General features: G+C 37.8%; 1 pseudogene; it reads right to left on the bottom strand.

The window, feature by feature from the left end:
- Positions 1-14,600: 14,600 nt before the first annotated feature.
- Positions 14,601-26,869, bottom strand: part of LOC101360584 (mitochondrial intermediate peptidase pseudogene) — a 60,418-nt pseudogene continuing 48,149 nt past the window's right edge.

Below are 26,869 nucleotides of genomic sequence, written 5' to 3'. Positions count from 1 at the left end.
ACATTAGAAAAACAATCAATGTAATCCACCACATAAATAAAACAAAAGTCTAGAACCACATGATTTTATCAATCGATGCAGAAAAGGCATTTGACAAAGTCCAACACCCATTCATGATAAAAACTCTCAACAAAATAGGAATAGAAGGGAAATTCCTCAATATGATTAAGAGTGTTTATACAAAGCCAACAGCCAACATCATCCTAAATGGAGAGACTTTGAAAGCACTCCCTTGAGAATGGGAACCAGACAAGGATACCTTTTATCATCACTTTTATCCAACATTGTGCTGGAGGTTCTAGCCAGGGCAATTAGGCTAGAAAAAGAAATAAATGGCATTCAAATTTGTAGGGAAGAAGTCAAAGTAACTTTATTTGCAGATGATATGGTCTTATATACAGAAAACCCCAAAGATTCCAAAAGAAAAGTACTGGAACTAACAGAAAATTTCACCAAAGATTCACGATACAAGATAAACATACAAAAATCAGTTGGATTCCTTTACACCAATAAAGAGAACCTCAAAGAGGAAATCACCAGATCAAAACCTTTACAATAGCCCCCAAGAAGATGAGATAATTAGGAATAAATCTAACTAGAGACGTAAAATACCTATACAATGTAAAATACAAGACATTAGCGCAAGAAACAAAAAGGGACTTGCATAAATGGAAAAATTCACCATGCTTACGGATAGGTGTACTCAACATTGTGAAAATGTCAGTTCTACCCAAAGCAATCTACAGATACAATGCAATCCCAATCCAAATTCTACTGACATTTTTTAATGAAATGGAGAAACAAGTTATCAACTTCATATGGAAAGGAAAAGGCCCCTAATACGTAAAGCAAACTCAAGAAGAAGAACAAAGTGGGAGGCCTCACACTACCTGATTTTAGAACCTATTATACCGCCATGGTGGTGAAAACAGCCTGGTACTGGTACAACAACAAATACATAATCCAACGGAACAGACTTGAGAATCCAGACATAAATTCATCCACCTATGAGCATCTGATATTTGACAAAGTCCCAAAGTCCGTTAATTGGGGAAAAGACAGTCTCTTTAACAAATGGTGCTCACAAACCTTGATATCCACCTGCAAAAAACTGAAACATGACCCATACTTCACCCCATGCACAAAAACTAACTCAAAATGGATCAAAGACTTAAGTATAAAATCAAAAACTATAAAGATAATGGAAAAAAAAATAGGGACAATGCTAGGAGCCCTAATCCATGGCATAAACACAATACAAACCATAAGTAACAATGCACAAGCATCAGAAGAGAGACTAGATAAATGGGAGCTCCTAAAAATTAAACACTTATGCCCATCAAAAGACTTCACCAAAAGAATAAAAAGACAACCTATGGACTGGGAAAAAATTTTTGGCTACAACAAATCCCATCAGCATTTAATTTCTAAAATCTACAAGATACTTCAAAACCTCAACAACAAAAAGACACATAACCCAATTAAAACACTTGGCAAAGGATATGAACAGGCACTTCACCATGAAGATATGCAGGCGGCTAACAGACACATGAAGAAATGCTTACGATCATTAGCCATTAGAGAAATACAGATCAAAACTACAATGAGGTATCATCTCACCCCAACAAGGCTAGCATTAATCCAAAAAACACAAAATAATCAATGCTGGAGAGGATTGGAGAGACTGGAACATTTATACACTGTTGGTGGGAATGTAAAATGCTACAACCACCTTGGAAATCAATTTGGCATTTCCTTAAAAAGCTAGAAATAGAAGTACCATGCAATCCAGCTACCCTGCTCCTTAGAATATATGCTACAGAAATAAGAGCCATCACACAAACAGATATATGGACACCCATGTTTATTGCAGCACTGTTCACAATAGCAAAATGATGGAAACAACCCAGGTGCCCATCAACGGATGAATGGATAAACAAATTATGATTTATCCACACAATGGAATACTACACAACGATAAAGAACAACAAGGAAGCCGTGAAGCATCTTATAACATGGAGGAAGCTGGAGGTCATTATGTTGAGTGAATTTAATCAGTCACAGAAGGACAAATATTGTATAAGACCACTATTATAAGAACTCAAGAAAAGATTTAAACACAGAAGAAAACATTCTTTGATGGTTACAAGGGGTGGGGGAGGGAGGAAGAGGATAATTTACTAACTAGATAGTAGACAAGAATTATCTTAGGTGAAGGGAAAGACAGCACACACTACAGAGGAAGTCAGCACAACTGGACTAAACCAAAGCTAAGAAGTTTGCAGAATACAATCAAACACTTTGAGGGACAGAGTAGTAGGGGTAGGGGTCTGGGGACCATGCTTTCAGGGGACATCTAGGTCAATTGGTATAACAAAGCTTATTAAGAAAATGTTCTGCAACCTACTTTGGTGAGTAGCGTCTGGAGTCTTAAAAGCTTGCAAGCGGCCATCTAAGATGCATCAATTAGTCTCAACCACCTGGAGTAAAGGAGAATGAAGAACACCAAAGACACAAGGAATGTACTAGCCTGAGAGACAGAAAGGGCCACATAAAACCAAAGACTTCATCAGGCTGAGACCAGAAGAGCTAGATGGTGCCTGGCTACTACCAATGACTGCCCTGACAGGCAACACAACAGAAAGTCCAGGATGGAGCAGGAGAAAGGTGAGGTGCAGAACTCAAATTCTAGTAAGAAGACCAGACTTAATGGTCTGACTGAGACTGGAAGAACCCTGAAAAGCATGTCCTCTGCAGTCTCTATCAGCCCGTAACTAAAACAATATCCAAGGCCAACTCTTCAGACAGGGATTGGACTGCACTGTGGGACATAAACTGACACTTGTGAGGAGTGTGCCTCTTAGCTCAAGTAGATACAAGAGACTAAACAGGCATCTTCTCTCTGGAGGTGCGATGGGAAGGCAGAGAGGGTTAGGAGCTGGTTGAATGGACCTGGGGAATCAGGGGTGGAAAGGAGGAGTGTGCTGTCACAGTATGGGAGAGCAATTAGAGTCACCTAATAATGTATGTATAAATTTTTGTGTGGGAAAAAATTTAAAAAAATAAGTGCTTCAAGCCCTCTTCACTTTCAACAAGTAAGGTTGTTTCACCTGTTTATTGTAGATTGTTAATGACTCTTCCTCTATTCCTAATGCCAAATTCTTCTTCATATAGTTCAGCTTCTCGAATTACTTGCTCAGCATACAGGTTGAATAAGTATTATGAAAGAATACAAACCTGATACACACTGTCTCAGTTATCTAGTGCTGCTGTTACAGAAATACCACAAGTGGATGGCTGTAACAAAGAGAAATTTATTCTCTCGTAGTCTAGTAGGCTACAAGTCCAAATTCAGGGCATCAGCTCTGGGAGAAGGCTTTCTCTCTCTGTTGGCTCTGGAGGAAGGTGCTTGTGATGCGTCAGTCTTCCCTTGGTCTGGGAGCATCTCAGCACGGGAAACTCAGGTCCAAAGGACGCACTCTGCACCTGGCACTGCTTTCTTGGTGGTGTGTAGTTCCCATGTGTCTCTACTCGCTTCTCTCTTTTATATCTCAAAAGAGATTGGCTTAAGACACTTTCCAATCTGTATACCTCATCAGTATAACTGTTGCTAATCCATTTTATTAGATCATAGTGACTGAATTTACAATACATAAGGAAATCACATCAGAATTGTGTGACAAAATGGTACACAATTATATAATACTGGGAATCATGACCCAGCCAAGTTGACAGATATTTTTGGGGGACACATTTCAATCCATGACACACACTTTTCCTGATTTTAAACCACACAGTATACCCTTGTTCTGTTCAAACGACTGCCTCTTAGTCTATGTACAGCTTCCTCATGAGCATAAAATAAAGGTAAACATCTTTCTGGCATTCTCTGCTTTCAGCCAAGATCCATCTGACATCATCAATGATATCCCTCATTTCACATCCTCTTCTGCATCTGGCTTGAATTTCTGGCAGTTCCCTGTGAGTGTACTGCTGCAACCGCTTTTGAATGATCTTCAGTAAAATTTTACATGTGTGTGATATTAATGATATTGTTCAATAATTTCTGCATTCTGTTGGAGCACATTCTTTGGAATGTGCACAAATATGGGACTCTTCCAGTTGGTTGTCCAGGTAGCTGTCTTCCAAATTTCTTGGCATAGACAAGTGAACAATTCCATTGCTGCATCCATTTGTTGAAACATCTCAGTTGGTATTCTGTCACTTCCTGGGGCCTTGTTTTTCACCAATGCCTTCAGTGCAGCTTGGACTTCTTCCTTCACTACCACTGGTTCTTGATCATATGCTACCTCCTGAAATGGTTGAACAATGACCAATTCTTTTTGGTTCAGTGACTGTGTATAGTCCTTCCATCTTCTTTTGATGCTTTCTTCATTATTTAATATTTTCCCCGTAGACTCCTTCAAAATTGCAACTTGAGGCTTGAATTTTTTCTTCAGTGTTTTCAGCCTGAGAAATGCTGAGTGTGTTTTTCCCTTTTGGTTTTCTAACTCCAGGTCTTTGTACATTCCATTATAATACTTTACTTTGTCTTCTTGACAGGTCCTTTGAAGTCTTCTGTTCAGTTCTTTTACTTCATTTTTTCTTCCTTTCTCTTTAGCTATTCTACATCAAAGAAGATGTTTCAGAGTCTCTTCTGACATCCATTTTGTTCTTTTCTTTCCTGTCTTTTTAATGATCTCTTGCTTTCTTCATGTATGATGTCTTTGATGTCATTCCATAACTCGTCTGGTCTTCTGTCATTAGTGTTCAGTGTATCAAGTCTATTCTTGAGATGGTCTCTAAATTCACGTGGGATGTATTCAGGGTTGTTCTTTGGCTCTCGTCGACTTTTTCTAATTTTCTTCAGCTTCAACTTGAACTTGCTTATGAACCGTTGATGGTCTGTCCCACAGTTGTCCCTTGGCCTTATTCTGAATGATGATATTGAGATTTTCTATCCTCTCTTTCCACAGATATACTCGATTTGATTCCTGTGTATTCCATCTGGTGAGATCCACATGTATATTCATCATTTATGTTGTTGAAAAAGGTAATTTCAATGAAGAAGTCATTGTGATCTTCAGCATCATTTTAAGGTGGTCGCTTAGCCACATTCCTGCCCCCACAATAGGGGCAGGCTGTACTGGGGCTTCAGATTAGAACTATTTGACTGCAATTGACCATTTCTTTACTGCTGCCTATACTGGGGCTTCCCGGGGTTTCTGATCAGGACTGTTTGACTAGGATTGACTATTTCTTTACTCTTTACATTGTTTTAATTTCAGAAAATTCTGCAGATAAGGGTCACAAGCAAGTCCCAGGAGAATCAGACCACCAGGCATGCACAGATAGATTGGAAAATACATGCCAAGTAACTGAAAGACTCATGTCAAGGAACAAAAAGTCACCAGACTTACGTCATTGGGCCATAGCCGAACCCATTTCAGAAGCAAAGACTCCATCAGTCACTTCCTGCTGATTCCTAGCCCTGCCTCACAATGAATAATCAGCAAGGAATCGTGAATATGTATAACCTCCTGATTCTGCTAACTCTAACAATCCCATAAAAGCTGACCCCAGCCCAGTTTCAGGGAGCCATCTTGGCGATGCAGGTCCTGGTGAGCTCCTTTACTTGGCCAACTGAATAAACGCTTTCACCTTGCCTTAACAGCTGTGTCTTCTTCTCTGTTTAGACAAGCTGTGCTGAGCAGGACCTGGACCTGATCCAGTCCTATTCCGGTTCCAGCAGTTACATTTCCTACCATCAAAGCCATGTTTTTCAGCTACTGTTCCTTCATCCTTTCCAATGTTCACATTCCAATCACTAGCAATTACTCGTGCATTTTAATTGTATGCTTGATCAGTTTCACACTACAGAAATTGGTAAAAATCTATAATTTCTTCTTTTTCAGCCTTAGTGATTGGTGTGTAAATTTGAATAATATTTGTATTAACTAGACATCCTTGTAGGTGTGTGGATATTATTCTATCACTGACAGCATTGTACTTTAGGATAGATCTTGAAATGTCCTTTTGATGATGAATGCCACACTATTCCTCTTCACTTTGTTATTCCTGGCATAGCAGATCATATGATTGTCTGATTCAAAATGGCTAATACCAGTCTATTTCAGCTCACTAATGCCTAGGATATTGATGTTTATGCTTTCCATTCATTTTTGTCAACTTCCAATTTTCCTAGATTCATACTTTGTGTATTTCACGTTCCTATTATTAATGGATGTTTGCAGCTGTTTCTTCTCATTTTGAGTCATGTCACATAAGCAAATAAGGTCCCAAAAGTTTGATTTCGTCCACATCCATAAGGTGGACTCTACTTTGAAAAGGCAGGTATTTTGAGTGCCCTCCAACCTGGGGGACTAATCTTTCAGCGCTATATCAGACAATGTTCTACTGATATTCATAAGGTTTTTACTGGCTAATTTTATTCAGAAGTAGACTGCCAGCTCCTTCTTCTGAGTTTGTCTTAATCTGGAAGCTCAGCTGAAACTTGTCCACTATGGGTGATCCTGCTGGTATTTGAAATACCAGTGGCACAGATTCCAGCATTATAGCAACATGCAAGCCACCATAGTACAACAAACTGACAGATGCGTGAGGTTATAATAGAGTTCAGAAATACTGATAAGACAACAGGACGTAGTGGACATAGTGGATGTAACCAGACATAGTGAACACAATGGTTTCCTGCACACATGTGTATCTCATATCTCTTGTGTATAAAGCTATTGCACTGTCAGATATATAATGGTACAGCACATATATATCCTATAACACATGTCTTGATAGTCATCATAAATGCCTATGTGACTGGCTTATGTATGTACTGTACTTTCTTTTGTTATTTTAATGTGAATTTTCCCTACTTACAAATAAAAAGTTTTATGTATAACAGTGTTTGCTTCAACTTGTAGGCAGCAGCATTGAATCTCATGCATCACATGTCTCTTGAGTGTTGTAGTGTTATCTGTTTGTTTAATTTTCTTTCTAAAATATTATCGTGACGTGCATCACAGCTCCCAAATGCGGCAAAACCAGTGCCAGTGATAGAAGCAGCAAGAGGCAAAGGAGAAGTATTGATTTGGAAGTGAAATAAAAGTTATCCTTTATGTCTTTGCTAAGTATATATATGCTGTTTGCACAATGTCCAAATCATGTAACTTCTTATTTCACAGAAAGTATCATGGATGTTAAGTGACAAGTGAATGTTTGCCACCAGCCTTTGTTTAACAGGTCACTGGGTGAATTCGAGCCACAACCTTTCAGTTTGTAGTTGAACAAAAACCATTTCTGCCACCTAAGCCACCTATAGTATCACTATGAGTTGGAATCAGATTAAGCAGCAACTGGTAGGGACCTTAAATGCATTGCCATTGAGTGGAATCCAACTCATGGTGACCACATGTGTTACAAAACAGTAATGCTCCATAGGGTTTTCTTACTTGTAATCTTCAAGGAAGCCCATCACCAGACTTTCCTTCAGCGGCAGCACTTGGTGGGTTTGAACTTCCAAGCTTTATGCTAGTATTGTCAAAGAGAAATGGATAGCACATATTTTGCTTTTAATTTTGGGTTTTGTTACTCAAGAAACTAAATTTTCACTTTAAAGAAATTGATGACAAAAATTAATCTACCAGCATCTGTTCTTTCACCCAAAGTTGCAAATTCTTTCTTTCCTGCTAGAAGCAAGGTTTACTAAATTTGAATTTCAAAAGATATGGCTGGAAGTAGGAGTAGAGACCATTTTTTGAACTGATATCCCTTGATATCAAAAAAGGGAGTAGGCGGGATTGAATCAATTATGTTAAAATTAGCCAATGATTGATCTTCTATATTTCTTCCTCCTCTTTTTGTATTTCATTGTTCTAGCTTCCTGGAGCCATTTCCCTTTTCTTTTTTGGAATCAAAATGCTCTGTCTATATGCGTATAGGAGCCCTGGTGGCATAGTGGTTAAGTGCTACGGCTGCTAATCAAAAGGTCAGCAGTTCAAATCTTCCAGCTGCTCCTTGGAAACCCTATGGGGCAGTTCTACTCTAATTTATAAGGTTGCTATGAGTCAGAATCGACTCGACAGCAACTGGCTATATGCATACAGAATAACTGCTCAGAGTAAACCTGAAGTTCCAATTTTCACTGAGTTTTATTTTTAACAGTAGTCTTGAGTTCAAATCATTTGTGCCACCCAGGGATCTCCAGTGACCTTACAATCTGCTATATACATGATGCCTAGTACCAAGACAGCACTTAGAAGTAATTAATCTGTTAAATAGATTATTGAATTAATGACTTTGACTCATTAGAAAGCATTTTAAATAGTTTTCATTGTCTCTGCCTTCTATATACTTCTTCTAGAATAAGAGATCCAGAGGCTATATTTCTATCATTTTTGCATCTTAAAAGCCTAGAATTATAAATTTTCAACAAATATTTAAAGAATTAAAGTGAAATATGTCATCAATTGGAATAATGTTTGGATATATTAAGATAATGAAATTCGTTCAATTAATCCAAACAGTATAGAAGCACTTCTTTGGAAATCCATTTACAGCCTAATTAGCTTTTAATCAACATATATGCTTGTTATTTGTTCATTAGATTGTGTCCTTGAGAACTGGCTCCTAAATGTGGCTGATCATTAGAATCACTTGGGGACATTTTTTCAAATGCAGATTCTTGGGTCACTGGATTCAAATTTCAAGGTGTGGGGTCCAAAAAAATGAATTTTGAAGACAAAAAAAAAATTCTTCCTAGCATTTCTTTTGGTTTTTGTCTCTGAACCTGCTTTTTGGAAAAAACAGCCTAAGACACTGAATAGGAAAATTTTATTAGGATAGTTTAGTCATTACTTTATTTGAAAGCAATGCTACTTTACTTCATTTAAACTGTTGCGTAAGTTTTATTTTTAATTAATTTGCTTTTGATTTAATCTATTTGTATTTCAGTTCCTTCAATGAATTTTAGAATCCTATTTACTCTCACTTTATGGAAACATTGGTGGTGTAGTGGTTAAGAGCTATGTCTGCTAACCAAAAGGTCAGCAGTTCAAATCTACCAGATGCTCCTTGGAAACTCTATGGGGCAGTTCTACTCTGTCCTATAGGGTCACTATGAGTCAGAATCCACTTGAAGGCAATAGGTTTGTTTTTGTTTTTGTTTTTGTTTTAAAGACATTTACATCATCAAATCTCAAATATGGTTTTGTTTTGATATCAAACTTTCACATCTAAAGAATATTAGAACTGGGTCATGAGGCATGGTTAGGAGTTTGCTAAAGAGAAAAATAAGAGACTCCACTGAAGAGCAAACGCTCAAAGCTATGAATTTTTAGGGAATGTTGTGCTGTTCTCTAAACAAATGGGAAATGGCAGTAAATGAGTCTAAGGAATTCTGGGGCAAGTCCAAGGCTTCAAACCGGTTCATTCTAACTTGAGCTCCTGCTGAGAATTTGCATTTCCACCCCAGATATGCTGAATCAGAATCTACATTTTAACAAGATCCCCCAGTGATTCTTATGTATAATAAATTTTGAGAACCACTACTGTAGTGTTTCTCAGAATTGGTTCCTAACCAGCAACATTAGCATCTCCTGGGAACTTGGTAGAAATGCAAATTCTCAGCAGGGGTTCAAACTGAAATGAGCTGGTTCAAAGCCCTGAAGGCAACATTCTCAATGGCCAGTTGTCAGATAATATGATCTGAATTTTGTTTAGGGCAACTTTGCTGCACACACATATACAATTTAAAACTGAGTTGGTCAAAATAAAAATTTCAGAATATCTTGTTCAAAGAACTAATAAATTTTTTATTAGAGCATAAGTAAATTCAGCTGTGAGTTTTTAAAATCTAATTACTTCCTGATTCAGAATGAGTTCAGTAGTAAAAGCTAATTAGAAGGGAAATGAATGCCTAAAATATCCCTCATGTGCATAAAAGAAAAGTGTAAAGAATATTAATTGAAATTAAAATTTAACAGTATACTAATGTGGCATGACATAAAATTCCATCTGTTACACAGCATCACAAAACAAAAATACACAGGGAATAGTTCACCTTTCTTAAGCTTTGGCTTGTTAATAGCTGATGAGTGAGAATGTATTCGTATAAAAATCTTTGTTAATAGCAATATATATGTTCTAGTAAAATTTCTTCTTTCCCCTTCCCAAACCAGGTATCTTGGAAGAAGAAATCCAGGTGGTAAAGTTTGACAAAAAGATACTGTTTTTTAATAGATGAAAATGGGTTTTGATATCAGAGATTGCACGCCCTCAAAACAAAATATATACATATGTTAGCCCTGGTGGTGCAATGGTTAAGCGCTCAGCTGCTAACTGAAAAGTTGGAGGCTTAAATCAACCCAGTGGCTCTGTGGGAGAAAGACCCGGCAATCTACTCCTGTTAATATTACAGCCTAGAAAACCCTATGGGGCAGTTCCACTCTGTCACATGGTGTTGCTAGGAGTCTGAATTGACTTGATAGCACCTAAAAAACATGTTTACATGCGTATCTATACATTTTCTATAAACTATAGGCATTAATATTGAACATGCACTTGAAACAAAACATCTGGTCTAAAGGGAAAGTATGACACTGTATTTTTTTCTAGTCCACATGGCTTTATCTGAAATATACCTCATGTGTTTGCGTTTAAAATGTCACGCAAAAGTGTGTCATTTTGGCATGTCTGGTTGCATTTAATACCTAACAGTAAACAATCAATTATGTTTGCATACAAACCATTCATGGAAAAGTAATTAATTATAATTACAATTAATAAGAAATCAATTGGGACATGATCTGGTGCTATCATGAAGCACATACATATGTTTATTTAAGGGAAAGAAGAAAAAAAAAAACTCTTTGCAACTCCATATTTTGTGGACATAAGCAAGGTACATGTTTTAAAATACTAGATCATATAAACTGACACATAAAAAATATGGCACATAGTTAGGAAACACATAGATCCGCCCTGACCTTGTAAAGTGCATTGGTTACTAAAATATGTTGGAAGTGACAGTGTATCAGTTCTGCATCTAGGTCTCGGAGGACTTGTATATTTCCACTTGCTTGCACATGCTCCCCTGTTTCAACATGAGAACGTGGTCCGCCTAAGCCTGCTGGAAGAGGCATACCATATTTTTACACAGATAAAACACATCTTCTGCATTTGTTTGCCAGCTGTGCCCTCCTCCTGCAAGGTAATAAGTGTGCTACGCTAATTTTTTTTTTTTTTACAGCAACATGTAAAAAACAAACAAACATAGAAGGCTCATGTTGTTTGCGTAAAAATACGGTAGTCACCCTAGACCCCTTAGCTATAGCCAGATGATGGGCAGCCAACAGCCACCCAAATGCAGATGTGTGAGAGATCCCGTTAAAGATCAGAACAACTGCCTCACTGAGTCCAGCCTAAATGATTCATTTACTATCTTGTGTGCTAAATAAATACTTTTTAATTCACTGATTTTAGGGTAGTTTATTACATAGCATTATTGTGCTAATAGATGCACAAAACTCTACTCCTTATTTTTATTTCTCTTTAATAGTCTCTTACATTAATTGACATTTATGCAATCCAAACATATGCATAAGCATGACTTTTATTTATATTCAGGGTAAAACATTGGCAAATAACTCAGTGTTCCAGAGAAATTGAGACAGTATCCTGCAATAAAATGCATCTCTTCTTAAAGTGAGACAATGAGTTACTGGGTAGCAGACACTGTGAAATGAATATTTACATGAAAATAAATAAATATATGCTGCTGAGTTACTGCTTACTTCTTTGTTCAAGTTGCAGACATTAATTCAATCTTTACTTTTCACTGCTGTGTTTGGTTTCATTGGGCACAGTTAAGTTCAAATGAGTGTTCTTTGTGTAAATGACTTTCAAGCATTCAACTAAATTTTTTTTTTTTTAAATTTGGACCAGCAAGGCATGCAACTCTGTTCCTTGTAAATTCTATTCAAAATAAATTTTCACTTCACTAGGTTGCACTAACATTTTTATGTCTACAGAGTAATACTTAATTTTTCTAATTTTAATGTACTGATTAGGACAATTAGCTGGGATACCCTTTGAGCGGGTAAAAAGTGTTTCTTACCCATTTCAATGATTTTTGTTCTTCCTACACTCTGCTGTTAGAATAATCTGTCTAAAGATGAATTCTGATTGTATTGCTACCAAATTCAAAACCCTCAATTTTTGTAGCTCACAGTATGTTTCTCTCTTAACTTTTCTAGACCTATCTTTTAACATTTATATTTTGGTCCAAGTTTCTAGAATTTCTCTCCTACACAGACATCTCCTGAGATTTTATGCTGTGAGGGTTTGTTATCAGCCATATGGAGAGCATTGAAGCTATGTGAAAGATGAGACTGAATGAGGAACACTAGCATGAGAAGAGAAAACAATATAGCTGTACTGTCACCATACTAATTCATATTTATTTTCAGATCAGGGGAGCAAGGAAAAGCTAGTACATAGAAACTAAAGCTGCAAGTACAGCAATTATTACAATTAATGGCTTGCAGGCAATTGGTTGATGCTCAAGCAATGCCTCAAGCCTCTTAATGGCAAGCCACTTGACCTCTGGAACCTCAGTTTCTTCATCATAATAATGAGCTGTTTGGCCTTAATGATCACTAAAGTCCCTTCAGTTATGATATAGAGAAAAAAGCAGAGGATGTGCATTTAAAAAATAGAAATTTGAATCCTGGATGCTCTGTTTAACTAACTATGAAACATTGAACATAGCCTATTTTTACTCTGAGCGTCAGTTTTGCCAACAATGAAATAGGTCAGAAAGTAGTTGAAACAATGAGATTAATACATATATATAAATTTTGGAAACCCTGGTGGCGTAGTGGTTAAGTGCCACAGCTGCTAACCAAAGGGTCGGCCGTTCGAATCGACCAGGCGTTCCTTAGAAACTCTATGGGGCAGTTCTACCCTATTGAACGCGGCCTATTTTTACTCTGAGCCTCAGTTTTGCCATCAGTGATATAGGTCAGAAAGTTGTTGAAACAATGAACTTAATACATCTATATTAATTTGATTGTATATTTATACTGAAGTGTTGTAACTAGTAACTGCTCTGTATAAATATTAATCACTATCATTATTTCCATTTTTGAAATGAGCCAGAAATTAGCAAAAAGAAATGGTAGCAGTTTAATGACTGCTATGAATAAATTTCAGACTCCATGAGAATGAGAGCAAGAAAAAATACCTAAACATTAAATTGAGTAAAATGACAGATTACCAAAATGGAAATAGTCGAAAGAGTAACTTTACAAAGCTAATAAATAACTTCTTAAAGTTTAGTTTTGAAATAATTATAGACTCATAAAAAGCAAAACAAAAACTGTTGCCTTCGAGTTGATTCTGACTCATAGCAACACCGTGGGACAGAGTAGAACTGCCCCATAGAGTTTCCAAGGTGGTAATCCTTAGGGGAGCAGACTGCTAGATCTTTCTTCAGTGGAGCAGCTGGTGGGTTCAAACTACTAACTTTTCAGTTAGGCAGCCAAGGACTTTATTTAACCCCTGCACCACCAGGGCTCCTTATATACTAATAGGAAGTTGCAAAAATAGTTAAGCTAGCACTTTTTATATATATATATATTTGTTTTCTTTTTAAAAAGTATCTCATTTATTTTCTTTCTTTCTATAGATCGTAGTTTGACCAACATTTAATAGAATTCTGTTTTCATTTTTTTAGATGCTAACTTTCACTCTGATGGAGTCATCTAGTTAGCATCCTGTAACAAGAAAGTCCCGCCATCTAGTAACCAAAATCAGATAAAAAACCAAACCCACTGCCGTCAAGTCAACTCTGACTCGTAGGGACCCTGTAGGACAGAGTAGAACTGCCCCATAGGGTTTCCAAGAAGCAGCTGGTGGATTCACGCTGCCAACCTTTTGGTTAGCAGCCGAATGCTTAACCACTGTGCAACCAGGTCTCCCAACTAATAACAAACCTCCTAAATCACGGATACAAGGGTTTGAAGAAAAAATGTAGTCTTAAGGGATTATTCTTTGGCAATAGAATCTAAATTGCTTGTAATGCGAGGATTGACTAATATATGTCAGACCAAACCAAATTAATTCTCCTCATAGAAACCCTTCTGTCACTAAAAATAAGCAAGGTTAAAAAAAAAAAAAAAAGGAACGCATGCACACACAGAGAGAAACTGGCAAACCTATGAATTTCAAGTAGCATCTGAAGTGTTTGAACCTCTGTGTGGAGAGTGAGATGGTAATCTGCAAGGTTATTTATGAGTGAGCAAGTTCCCTTAAGGTTGTTTGCTTTTGCTCTTCAGAGTGCTCTCTTCCAGAAAGTTGATACCAAGTAAAAACAAACATTTTCTGATACTAACACTGCTGTTTTATTGCTGTGTTGTCCCTAGGCCACAGGAGGCCATGGCAACAAGGTAAAGGCACTTAGAGTTACCTTAAAGCCTTTAACAAACACATACTGTATTTGACAGTCTTTCTGTCTGCTTTCATTGTGTGAGGTGAAGAACATACAAGAACCTAAACACACACACACACACACAAAGTTCCTTTAGCTATTCAGAGTCCATGAAGAATGTTTCAAAGTCCAGATCCAAGTCGGAAACGAGGGCACTTGCAAAGCCATCGATGGAAGGGCACTTCTGAAGCATACCTTGAACCATGAGCATGGACTCTTTGCCGCCTCCGTGCACCAGCATCTCCCAGGGATAGCGCTCGCCCATGGCCCTGTTAAAAGCATCCTGTAGAAAACATTCTTTCCAAACCATGGAAGCCACTGCCCTGGACATCAGGTAAGAATAACATTTGGCACCGTAACTCACAAGGTGGCTGAATCGCAGCTGCCAGGCAGTGTTGGAAATGTAGGATAACCCGTAATATTTCTCTTGTGTTTCCTTAAGAATGTCTGTGGTTGACCTCCTCTGGTGAAGCTTCCCATGGTAGACTTGATCCAGAGTGGCATAAAAAACCTGAAGTTGCATATCAGCTGCAGTACCAAGCTTTTTAGACTCACAAAGGCGAGACACCGTATTATTTGGCAGTGGCTACCCAGTTTGATAATGCCTGGCAAATTGGTTAACCACCTGATAATCATTTGCAAAGTACTGCATCAGAACGGAAGAAACCTCAGCAAAGTCAGTGTGGGCTTCTGGTCCCGGCGACATACTGGTAACTAGTGTGTCCCAGCATAGAATGCATGGCATGCCCCATTTCATAGAAAAGATTTTCCATCATCCCAGGAAGGTGAGCTCCTTGATGACTGCGAAAGATCCAGCATAGGCACTACGACCGGGAGCTGATAGTCTCTATTCTCCTTTAATCTGCCTACACGGATTGTAAAATGGCCAGCTTGATGTGGTTTGTCTGCTCGCTGAAAAAAATCACAGTAAATGTATCCCAACAATCCTTCAGCTTCATGAACCACAGCCAGTTTTTGGACATCGTCACGCCACACTTCTCCTTTTGCAGGCTGCTCTGCATATAATGGAATCCCTAACAGCTGGTTAAACAAAATATTCAGACCTTCCATGCACGCTCCAAGGGGGAAAAATGGGCAATATAAACTGGGCTCGATATTACACCTCTCTGCACGAAGCACACCACTGTAATAGGGGGGATCCCAAGGCATTAATTCAGCATTCTGCGGATTTAGTTTCATTTTCATCCTTCAAAGCATCTCAAAATCTTTTACAGTTCTTTCAGAAAGTTTATCTAATAGTTTCCCAAGGACTTGCATGACAGTCTCTGGATTTTGGGCTACAGTTTCTGTGCCCTGTGGGAAAATGTGGAACACCCCACTAACTTTGCCAGAAAGTCTCTGTTGCTGAATAATTCTTCTAAACAGTTCAATCGACCAGCATTGGGATAAAGAAAACTTTTATAAGCAGCTTCTTGCACCAAGTCATCCATGCTTCTGCATGCAGACCATCATCTAGTACATGCTCACCATTAAGCATAAGGTGGCAGCAAACGTGTTCTGGAAGGAGACGCTTCCCAATCTTGTTTGGGATGTTAGTTTCCATCAGAAAAAAGCTACTCAAATCCAAGACTTTAACATTGAGGTCCACCACTCTTTTAAGCTTTTCTTTATCTAAACGGATTCCACTGATTTCAAAATCAAACATAAACAGTTCAGCCACTCATCTGGTTTCTGGATCAAGGGAATTCACAAGTTTTTTATCAGCTAGCAGTTTTTGCAAACTTTGATTTAATTCCACATTTGTGTTCAACTTTTTCACCACAGTGCTAATACATCTACAAGCTTCTGCAGCCTCTCTGAATGCTGGGTTGGGGTGGGCAATTTTTTTTTCTGGGATAAGTCAGTTTATTGATGTGTTTCAACCCACTACCCACACATATTAAACACACAGGACTTAATTCAGAATTTCCTTTCCAGAAACTGAAAACGGGTAAAGATTACTATGACAAAACAAAACCATTGTAAATTTTTAGGTATTTTCCCTTCAATATTTCAAGGAACATGATTTCCTAGGGCTGCCATAACAAAATACCACAAAGTCAGTGGCTGTAAATACGAGAAATTCATTGTTGCATAGTTCTGGAGGCTGAGAGTTTGAGATCAGGATGTCAGCAATGTTGATTCCTCCAGAGACTTTAAGAGAAAATTTGTTTCATCCCTCTCTCCTAGCTTCTGGTAGCTCCAGGCATTCCTCAGCTTGGAGCTGCAACATCACATAGTGTCCTTCCTCTGTCTCCCTGTCTCTATGTAGCTTCTCTTTTAAGGATTTCGTGTAACATTAGGACCCACCCTACTCAAGTATGACCTTATGTTATCTGATAACATCTTCAAAGACCCTTCCAAAAGGGCCATATTCACAGGTACAGGAATTAGGACTTCAACATATCTTTTTTCTGGGGATGCGATTCAATCCATAACACTAGTTGTGTCTACTCTAGGGATAAATAAAGACTGATTTTTGTTTGTTTGTTTTTTAGTCAACTTCACTGCCTTCATGGCAGTCATTGAGACAGTGAGTTTTACGATGAAATGGTTGTCTTGGTGGTGGGGATATAATTGTATTACTGAAAGTATTACAGAAAAGACTTTGATGATGTCTTAGTCATCTAGTGCTGCTATAACAGAAATACCAAAAGTGGATGGCTTTAACAAAGAGAAATTATTTCTTTACAGTAAAGTAGGCTAAAAGTCCAAATTCAGGGTGTCACCTCCAGGGGAAGGTTTTCTCTCTCTGTCAGCCTTCTTCTCATCAGTGTTTCTCTGGACTAGGAGCAGCTTCTCCAAGCAGGGACCCCGAGTCCAAAGGACACGCTCTACTCCTGGCACTGCTTTCTTGGTGGTATGAGGTCCCCCTGTCTTTCTGCTCACTTCTGTCTTTTATATCTCAAAAGATTGCCTCAGGGCACAATCCCATCTTGTAGACTGAGTCTTTCCTTACTAACACAACTGCCACCCATCCTCCCTCAGTTAACATCACAGAGGCAGGATTTACAACATATAGGAAAAATCACACAATACCGGGAACCATGGCCCAGCCAAATTGATACACAAATTTTGGGGGGGACATAATGCAATCCATGACGTTATACCCTTTGACCCCCCAAAAATCACATCCTTGCAGTATGGAAAACATATTTGCCGCATCATATCACAGCAAAAGTCTTAACTCCAAGTCCAAAATCCAAAAATTCCTCTTCATCTGTGAAATCTAGAATACAAGTTATTTGTTTCCAAAGGTACAATGGCAGAACAGGCACAAGCTAGACATTTCCATCACAAATGGGAGAAATTGGAGAAGAAGGGATAACAGGCACCAAATGAGTCAGCAGAACACATTACATTAGCCCTCAAGGCTTTGAAAATAAACCTCTGTTCTCTGAGACAACTTACACAATGGCCCTGCCCTCCAGAATCTAGGTATTGGCCACAGTCTCCAGATTCTAAGTGGAGGCCCCTCAGCCCTGGGCTTCAGCTCCGCCTTCCAGGCCCACTGGGACAGCAACTCTGCTCCCTTGGCTGTAGGTGCACCATTCTCCCAGTCCATATGAGTGGCAACTCTACCCTTAGAAACACCAGAGGCCATGGCTCCACCCTTTGAAACCCCTGAGGTCATGGTCACAACTTTTGAGACTGAGACAGCTTGGCTTCTTTTGTTCCTTGTCTCTTCAGATTCTGCTTCTGTTTCCTGTGGCCTCTCAGCCTTTGGGCCTCATACCCGCATCTGCACTGCTGGGGCAAGTGTTCCAAAGCTCTTTAGCTACACTGGTAAGTGCCTGGAGGCACCCTACTCTGCCAGGAAGCCTCTTGTGCACAGCCACTCAGGTCTCTTGCTTTGTGGGTCAGCTCCAGTGCTGTCTCGAGCCGGTCTCCTGGTTCTGCTGGTGTTGGTTCTCTGCCGCTGCCGCTTCTATGCTGCTGCAGGTTCTCTGCTCTTGCTGGTCCTTTGCCACTGCCGCTCCTCTATCCATCCACAGTTTCAAAACTGCTTCCACGTTTTAGGTATCCATTAGAACAGTACCCCACTCTTGGTACCAATGTCTTAGGCTGGGTTCTCTAGGGAAGCAAAACCAGTAAAGCATATAAGTATCTATATAGAGAGACTTGAATTAAGAAAACAGCTCACACGATTGTAGAGGCTGAAACGTCCCAAGTCCATGGATCAGGGTAGAGGCCTCTTTCAATTCACGCAGCCGCAGAAGCTGTCAAACCCAAGGTCAGCAGGTCAGGGAACAGCACTCTTGCTCGCTGGCTATGAAGATCAACAAAGTCCAAGATTGACAGGTAAGCTGCTAGCTCAAGTCCCAAGAACCAGAGGTGAGACAACAAGAGGCAGCTGCTGAATCTGGAACAAGGGAAACACTTTGGCAAGGCGAGCAAGCAGAAAGTAACCCGCGGAAGGCGGAGAGATGAAGCTGAGAGGGCTGTGAGCTGCCACAGGATCCACCCCCGCCAGTACCACTCAGCAGATTCCATCATGGGGGTGATTACATATCAAATTTCAACAAGGAAGTGATCACAACATTATACAACTGCTAAAACACTGAGAATCATGGCCTAGCCAAGCTGACATACAATCTTAACCTTCACAGATGGTAAAGTAAGTTACTGAAAAATTGTGCAATGATAAAGAGACGTAGTCCAAAGAAACTCTGTTGTTGGGGCACCAAATACAGAATGAGCTTCCTAATGAGAATTACTTCTCCATAATTCAGTCAGACAGGACTTCACTGGATCCTGGGGCAAAAGTATATGTCCACAGATCAAAGATAAGAGGTCCAGGCATACTTTTAGGTGTTGCGTTTGGTTTTTCCTGTTTAATTACCATGACAAGTTACTGAAGAGTTCAAGTTTACCAAAAAGATTTGTAAACAGTTGGCTTGCCTAGCACTTTCTACTACACTTCAACATAACCTCATATGGTTTCATTACAAATTAATAAAAAAAGTTGTTGTTTTTTGAATGTTTATCTTCGTATGACTTATTAAGTCTTTTATCAGATGATGGAACACTTTTCTCAAGGACCAATCTAAATATGTTGTTTCTCTAAAACTTCTTGCTGATGTACTTTAGTTCTGTTACTCAGAAATCCAATATACACATCAGAATGCATTTTCTTTGGTAATGGAGCTTTGCCCTCGTACTGATGTAGGCTATAATTCATTTCTTATCAGTCATGACAGGGATGCCAGATACTGACAAGACTTATCAGGATGTTTGTACTCATCAGGTCATTGAAAAGATGGCATTAGCGCATTTTCTAACCAGCAAGAATAAGAAGAATCATGGATAAACATGCTAGAGATTTTAAAAGATGGCATAGTGAGAATTTGTAAGCTTGGCAAATCAAACAATATTCCAGGAAAAAAAGGAACAGAGAAAAAGAAAAGGAATCATAGAGTGAACAAGTGTAGTTACAAAACTAGAAGTTAAAATCTATAAATTGAGGAAAAATTATATAGACATACATACAGGTGTATATGTGTTTTGTGTGTTGTGTGCATAAACATATACATTAATATTTGATATAGACATACAGAAACTAATAATTATTATGACTTAATCATTATATTTGAGTTTGAGCTTAAATCATGAGCAGTAAAAATTCTTACATGAATATGTGAATTAAAAAAAAAATAGCCCTTCAGGGCTTTTTTTCATGTTGGTAAATAGAACTTTTACTTGTTATTCATCTAGGAGAACCACAACATGAGCTGGACAACTACATCACAAATTTACCGCTGGAAAAATCAGTCTTAGAAAACTTATTTGACTTGTCCAACCTTGCTCTCTTGCGTGGCAATGAGCAACCTAAGGTGAGCTGATCTGACTCCTCTATGAGAAATGACGAAAATAAATACCATGATTAGAAACGGTTACATAAGGCCAACAATGGAAAATTCTATCTCTTAGAATTATTTTTTAGAAAAAGAAATGAATAATAAATGGGAAGGAAGACTCTGAAAAAGTGGAAGGTGGGATAAGTTAGCAATTTAGAACTAAGAATTTTAGGAAGAATGGACAAGGTTTGAATACCAGCTCCACTTTATGCTACTTTAAACAAAATTCCATAATCATTTGTGACTTCATTTCCTTTTGAAAGATAATTATATCATAGAATCATATGAGAATTTATAATTAAGTGACGCTTTATCTAGAGCAATCTGACAAATTTCAAATGCATAGTAGATAATGATTTTCATTGTTGAAAAATCAATTGATTGACTGATTCATATATTTCTTTCTTCATTCATTTTTCCAACAGAATTTGTTGAGTACCACTTATGATGTGACTGTCACTGCCCCAGATGCTGAGGATATAGAATAATAGTTGTGACTGCTCTTTTTGTTAAACTGCGATTTGCAACTAAAAATTGTTTTGTTTGAAAACACAAGCTTAAATTGTTAAATGCAAATGAATCTGATTTAATTCTGAGAAGGCACTTATCTACTCTGATAAGCTACTCATAGAGTTTGTATTTATTTTTTAAATCCTCTAAAATAGCTTATCATGTAATTTAATTATGCTTCTTTCTTTAAAATGTTATAGCACCAGTAGCTAATTAATAAGAATGTTAAATTCTTTGGATATTATGGGCATTATCATGTTAGTGACTTCAGGTTACTGATATATTAGAAAAATCACTAATATATTTACAAATATTGTCATTACATAACAAATATCTCCTTTTATTACAGTCTATTGCAAGCTGATTTGTCATCATCATCTGCATTTATTAATGTATGTATGTATAATTGCACTTCATCAATTCATCACTCTCCAATGAAGTATTTATTTTGTGTAAAGAGTCAACATTAAGTACTATAGGGGACATAGATGTATAAAATATGGCCCCTGTCATTACATATTTATTAATCTAATAGAATACAATTACGTTTCAGTTTTAAACCTCTTTGTTGCTGAATTTCTTTTTGTTTGTTTGCTGTTATTACTTTTTTTTTCTTGTTCTCTTTCCTTTCTTACATTTCCTTTATAGACCTAAAGAATAATCTGGAAGGTGGTGGTTTGTCTAGGAAATTAATTAGATTATAGGCTGATCATAAGTAATGTCTGTTCTACACCCTACTCCCACTTCTGGTTTTCAGGCCTGAACAAGCACTGCTTCTTCTTTTTTGATAATTCTGCTTCTAATATGTGTGGGGCATCAGTTTCCATTAGAGATGGACTGGGTAAATTATGATTCCTGGAGAGAGCAAAATCCTATGGCATTTCTGAAGCAGTGGAAATTTGCTGTATAGGGTCAGATGGAGGTTTATGGAGTTATGGAGCTCAGGTCTGCTCCTGTGATGGTGACACTAAGTAACAATATGTAAAGAAGTGATCAGACCACTTGACACTTGGATCATTTTTATTCATGGTTGATAGCTCCACTGAGGAGTTTCAAACTATGATGTATGCTTGCTTTCTCAATACCACTTTAACAAACAATCATTTCTTTATTTCACCATTTTTTCTCTTTAATCAGGTTCTTTTTCTTTCTATATAGATATTCTTAGGGAGAGAGAGGAAAAAAAAAATGGATTACTTAACCTCCTTATGGCTAACAACCTCTAACCTAATGTTTCTTATATAGTTGTTTCTTCTAAATTTTAATCCTCCCTTAATTAACCATTCGCTGCATGCATTTTCAACTGGTTCCTTTCAATCAGCCTGTAACCATATTTACATGTTTCTTTTTCAACTAATCTAATAATAATAAAATATTCTCCTTTTAAATCTCTTACTCCTTCTAGGAATCCCTTCATCTTTCATTGTCTATGAATAAAGGAAAAATAACATAAAAGCCCATGAAAGAAATAATATATAAGCCTTGTCTCAATTTACAACAATTCTCTCTTTTTCACACCATAATATACTGACTTATCTCCACATTATCTTATGAAAATGCCTTTTTGCAAAGGTAACAAATTATGTCATAGGTAACTATCTTGTCACTGTTCCCAATGCTCATTTTCTGGGATGTGTCAGATTTTCTTTAGACCAATTGTTTCTTTCTCATTTTTGTTTTCAAAATTCTTATGTTTTTTCCGTGAAAAAAATTTTTAAACAAATTAGTATAAATGACAGGTTTATCTGGTCATTAAGAAACTAGAAACAAATACATTGTTTAGTGAGAACGGAGTACCAAAATAATTTCCCTTCAGATGCATGTGTGTCTTATTGACTCAATTTCCTTCAAGAAACAGGAGAATCCAAAGTTTATACACAATTCCTTAAAAAGAAGTGTATAAATAATAGCACTAGCTCTTTTGCAGTGGTGACAAAATCCTTGAAGTTAAGAGATTTCTGTTATGATGAGATTTTACTGTTTTTCTCTGTCTTATCAGGACTCTATGAAGAAGATGCCATTAGTGGCTTTCATTCATTCCAGTCAGAGAAGGAAGGGGCAAGATACACTGCAGCTGTTCTTGCCTTGTAGAGCCACCTGGTGCCCACTGGGTACTATATGCATGGCCAAATAAGTTAGAAATGCAAAGAAGGTATATTGGGCCTTCTAAAAAAAATACGTTTGTAATTTTTATTTTGGTGGTGCTTCCTAAGTATGAATGCATGAAAAACTGTGAAATGCTTTGTGATTTCATTTCTTTAACTTGATTATTTTATATAGCATTCATGAAAGCAGCAGTCAAGAAATGAAATGACGTATTGCATTGGGCAAATCTGCTGCAAAAGAACTCTTTAAAGTGTTAAAAAGCAAAGATGTCATTTTAAGGACTAAGGTGTGCCTGACCCAAGCCATGGTGTTTTCAATCGTCTCACGTGCATGTGAAAGCTGGACAACGAACAAGGAAGACCAATGAAGAATTGATGCGTTTGAATTATGGTGTTGGTTAAGAATATTGAATATACATGGACTGCCAGAAGAACAAACAAGTCTGTATCAGAAGAAGTACAGTCAGAATTCTCCTTAGAAGCAAGGAGGGAGAGACTTTGTCTCACATGCTTTGGACATGTTGTCAGGAGGGACCATTCCCTGGAGAAGGACAGCATGCTAGGTAAAATAGAGAGTCAGCGAAAAAGAGGAAGACCCTCAATGAGACGGTTTGAGACAGTGGTGTACCAACGGGTTTGAGCATAACAATGATTGCGAAAATGGTGTAGGACGGGCAGTGTTTTGTTCTGTTGTACACAGCGTCGCTATGAATCAGAACCGACAACAACAACAACATCTTGAGAAATCTTTAGGGAATTAATATTCATGATCTCATTATGAATTTTTTTTCTTTTCTTTTTTTCCTTCTAGGACAAGAGTTACCAGACTACAGCCAGCTGGACAAATTTCAAAACCCAACCAAACCCATTGCTGTCAAGTCAATTCCAGCTCCATTTTCATAAATGAAGTTTTAAATGCAGCTCAGTCATGCTTACTCATTTATCTATAGTCTATGGCTATTTTTGCTCTACAATGGCAAAGTTGAGTAGTTGTGACTGAAAATCTATAACCCACAAAACCAAAAATATTACTGTCTGGCCCTGTATAGAAACCTTCTCTAGAGAGATCAATAAGGGACATAAAATTTTGTAAACTAGGACATAAAAACATATAAAATGTTTACTGAAAATCTTAATTACCTTGTAACAGTAGTCTTGATTTGAGAGATTCCACTATAGAACTGGGTAAAAATTTTACACCGAGATATATATTTTATTTTTAGGTGCCAACAAGTTGGTTCCAACTCATAGTGACCTTATGTACAACAGAACTGGAAACACTGCCCGGTCCTGTGCCATCCTTGAAATTGTTGAGTCCACAGTTGCAGCCACTGTGTCAATCCATCCCGTTGAGGGTCTTGCTCTTTTTCACTGACCCTTCTACTTTAACAAGCATGATGTCCTTCTTCAGGGGTTGGTTCCTCCTGATAACATGTCCAAAATATGTGAGTTGAAGTCTTGCCATCCTTGCTTCTAAGGAGCATTCTTGTTGTACTTCTTCCAAGACAGATTTGTTCATTTTCTGGAAGTCGGTGTTATATTCAGTATTCTTTTCCAACACCATATTTCAAAGGCATCATATAGTAATTTATATAGTACTGAATTAAACAAAACCAAACCAAACAAATACCTAAAGCATGTATGTAATTTAAATGCAGTGCACTCCGGTACCAAAACTCAGTATGAAGTTAGATATAAATGTTGCTAAGGTTTTTTAATGGCATAAAGTGTACAACTTTTAAAATATAATCACTCAGTAGATGAAACTTTCTATTGCCTGTTACTAATTTGTTAGGGTACATTTTACAATTCTGTGAGAATCTACACTTGTGCCAATAATGGATTTTATTTTCTTTTTCATGTTTTTCATTTAACGTCTTTAAATTGTATTACAAAGGTATTATATGCTTCAAAATTCAGTCAATTTAATGATTAAAAATTGCACAATATTTTGAAACAGAAGTATGTTATTAATTAATAAATTGTTGTCATTTGATTACTGTCTGTCATTAATGTTCAGTAAAACCTCCAAAAGCTGGAACCTCTGTAAGGTGTAAACCTGCCAAAGAAGCTAAACTCAAACATTTTCCACGAGAAGGAGAGATAGAAAAGTGGTAAGACTGCACACTTTCAAAGGCAAAAAACTTGTGAGACCCTGAAAAACAAGACAGTTCTCTCTAGTGCCTGCTCTCACAGATTTCACTGTACATTGATTTGCTTAAATTTTCCATAGTTTCATTTAAAATATTTTAGAGAAACATAAACGTATATTAAAATAAGATTTAATTACATTTTCTCCATTATATTTTCTCTTAGATTATATCAGAATTTAGAATTTGGTCACAAATACAATTTTATGGTTACAGACTTCTACTGTAATCTAGTCTGCCCATTATGAAGTGTTACTCAGAAGCCTAATTTTAACAACTGTTATAATGCTGATGCAACAGCTGGGTTTATTTTGCTATCAGTGCAGATCCTTAAGGAATTAATTGCCAGTTTGATTTGGTACCTAAGTCAGATAGGTTGCAATACTTAAAAAATGCAATAAAATGCATTCTAAAAATACAAGGATGATTTTGATCATTCTTTATAGATTTGGGTTTTTATGTTGTTTCTTTTTATTATACTTGATGAAAGCTTTGTGGAGCCTGTTTCAGAAAACCATAGTTCATTTTATATCTGCATATTTAGCTATGTGAGAGATGAGATCATTATTATTAAAAATACTAGCTCAGGGTTCCAGCAAAACGGCACTCCAGGCAGAAGCACCACACAGTCCCTCCACAGCAAAGATCCGAAAAACTAAGCCGAACAGAGAATACAACAATCCTGAAACCCTAAAACATCAAATGAAGAGATAAAGAACTCAGCCAAGCACCAAAAGGAGTGAGAAAACTGACAGAGAACAGAGAGTGAGGAGAGATTTATGCAGAGGTCCCCTACCAGCTAACCCAGCACGGATCGGCCATCTTGGACTCCTATTGGAGACCAGCAAATGGGGTAATAGGAAGCAGCCTCGCGGAGCGTCCAGCGGGAGACAAAACAAGGGATAATTTGCGATATATGCTTTCCCACCCCCAACCTTCTTCACCCCAACTCGGCCTCCTCTGCTTCCCACGGCCACAGTCTCTTGACCAGGAAACACTGGCAGCTTGGATTCCACACACCCGAATGGGCCGGCTTTCTGAGTGCCATTTGTTCACTGCTGGTGTTGCTTTTTTCCACTTCTTTTGATTTCTTCCTTACCTCTCACCACATCCCCCTCATTTCGCTCAAATACCTGGCTCTGTGCACCATCTTTGCTTCATCCTGAGGGGCTGTGGAGCTCCATTCGAGCATGGAGCTGCTGCCCGGTCCAGGCTGCCATGCTGGTGGGATCCTGGGGCTTCTGTTCGTTTCTTTGTTTTGGATTGTTTGTTTGTTTTCTCTTCCTTTTCTTGAGTTGGGAGCCCTTTCTGGCCAAGCGGTGCTGCATGGCAAGGAGACCTCCACCTTGGCTTGCATAGAGGTGCAAAGGGATCCCTGAGAGCATTTCTATTCTCATTGTTTTTTTTTTTTTTTCCTGTTTTTTTGGAGACATTTCTTGTTTTTTTTTTTTAATTTGTTTTGTTTTCTTTTCCCTCTTTTTCCCTTTTTGTCTTCCTTCATTGCTCAGTTTCTCATCTCTCTATATATTCTTTCTCTTTCTGCTCTCTGAATACCTGGCGTTGTATACCTCTATGCCTTCTAGCCAGGCTGGACTGCAACACCTGAGAGTGACTTCCCGAGACTTCATAGCTGCACTGGTGGGATCCTTGGGAACTTTGAAGTTCTTTAACCTTTCTGATTTTTATTTATTCATTCTTTTCTTTTCTTCCTCTTCCCCTTTCTGTTTTTCTCCATTTCATAGT

The sequence above is a fragment of the Trichechus manatus genome, unplaced genomic scaffold (genome assembly GCF_000243295.1).
Source record: "Trichechus manatus latirostris isolate Lorelei unplaced genomic scaffold, TriManLat1.0 scaffold00056, whole genome shotgun sequence".
In the NCBI taxonomy this organism is placed as follows: domain Eukaryota; kingdom Metazoa; phylum Chordata; class Mammalia; order Sirenia; family Trichechidae; genus Trichechus; species Trichechus manatus.
The sequence above is the reverse complement of the archived record's forward strand: the minus strand, read 5'-3'. Positions and strand labels throughout refer to the sequence as shown.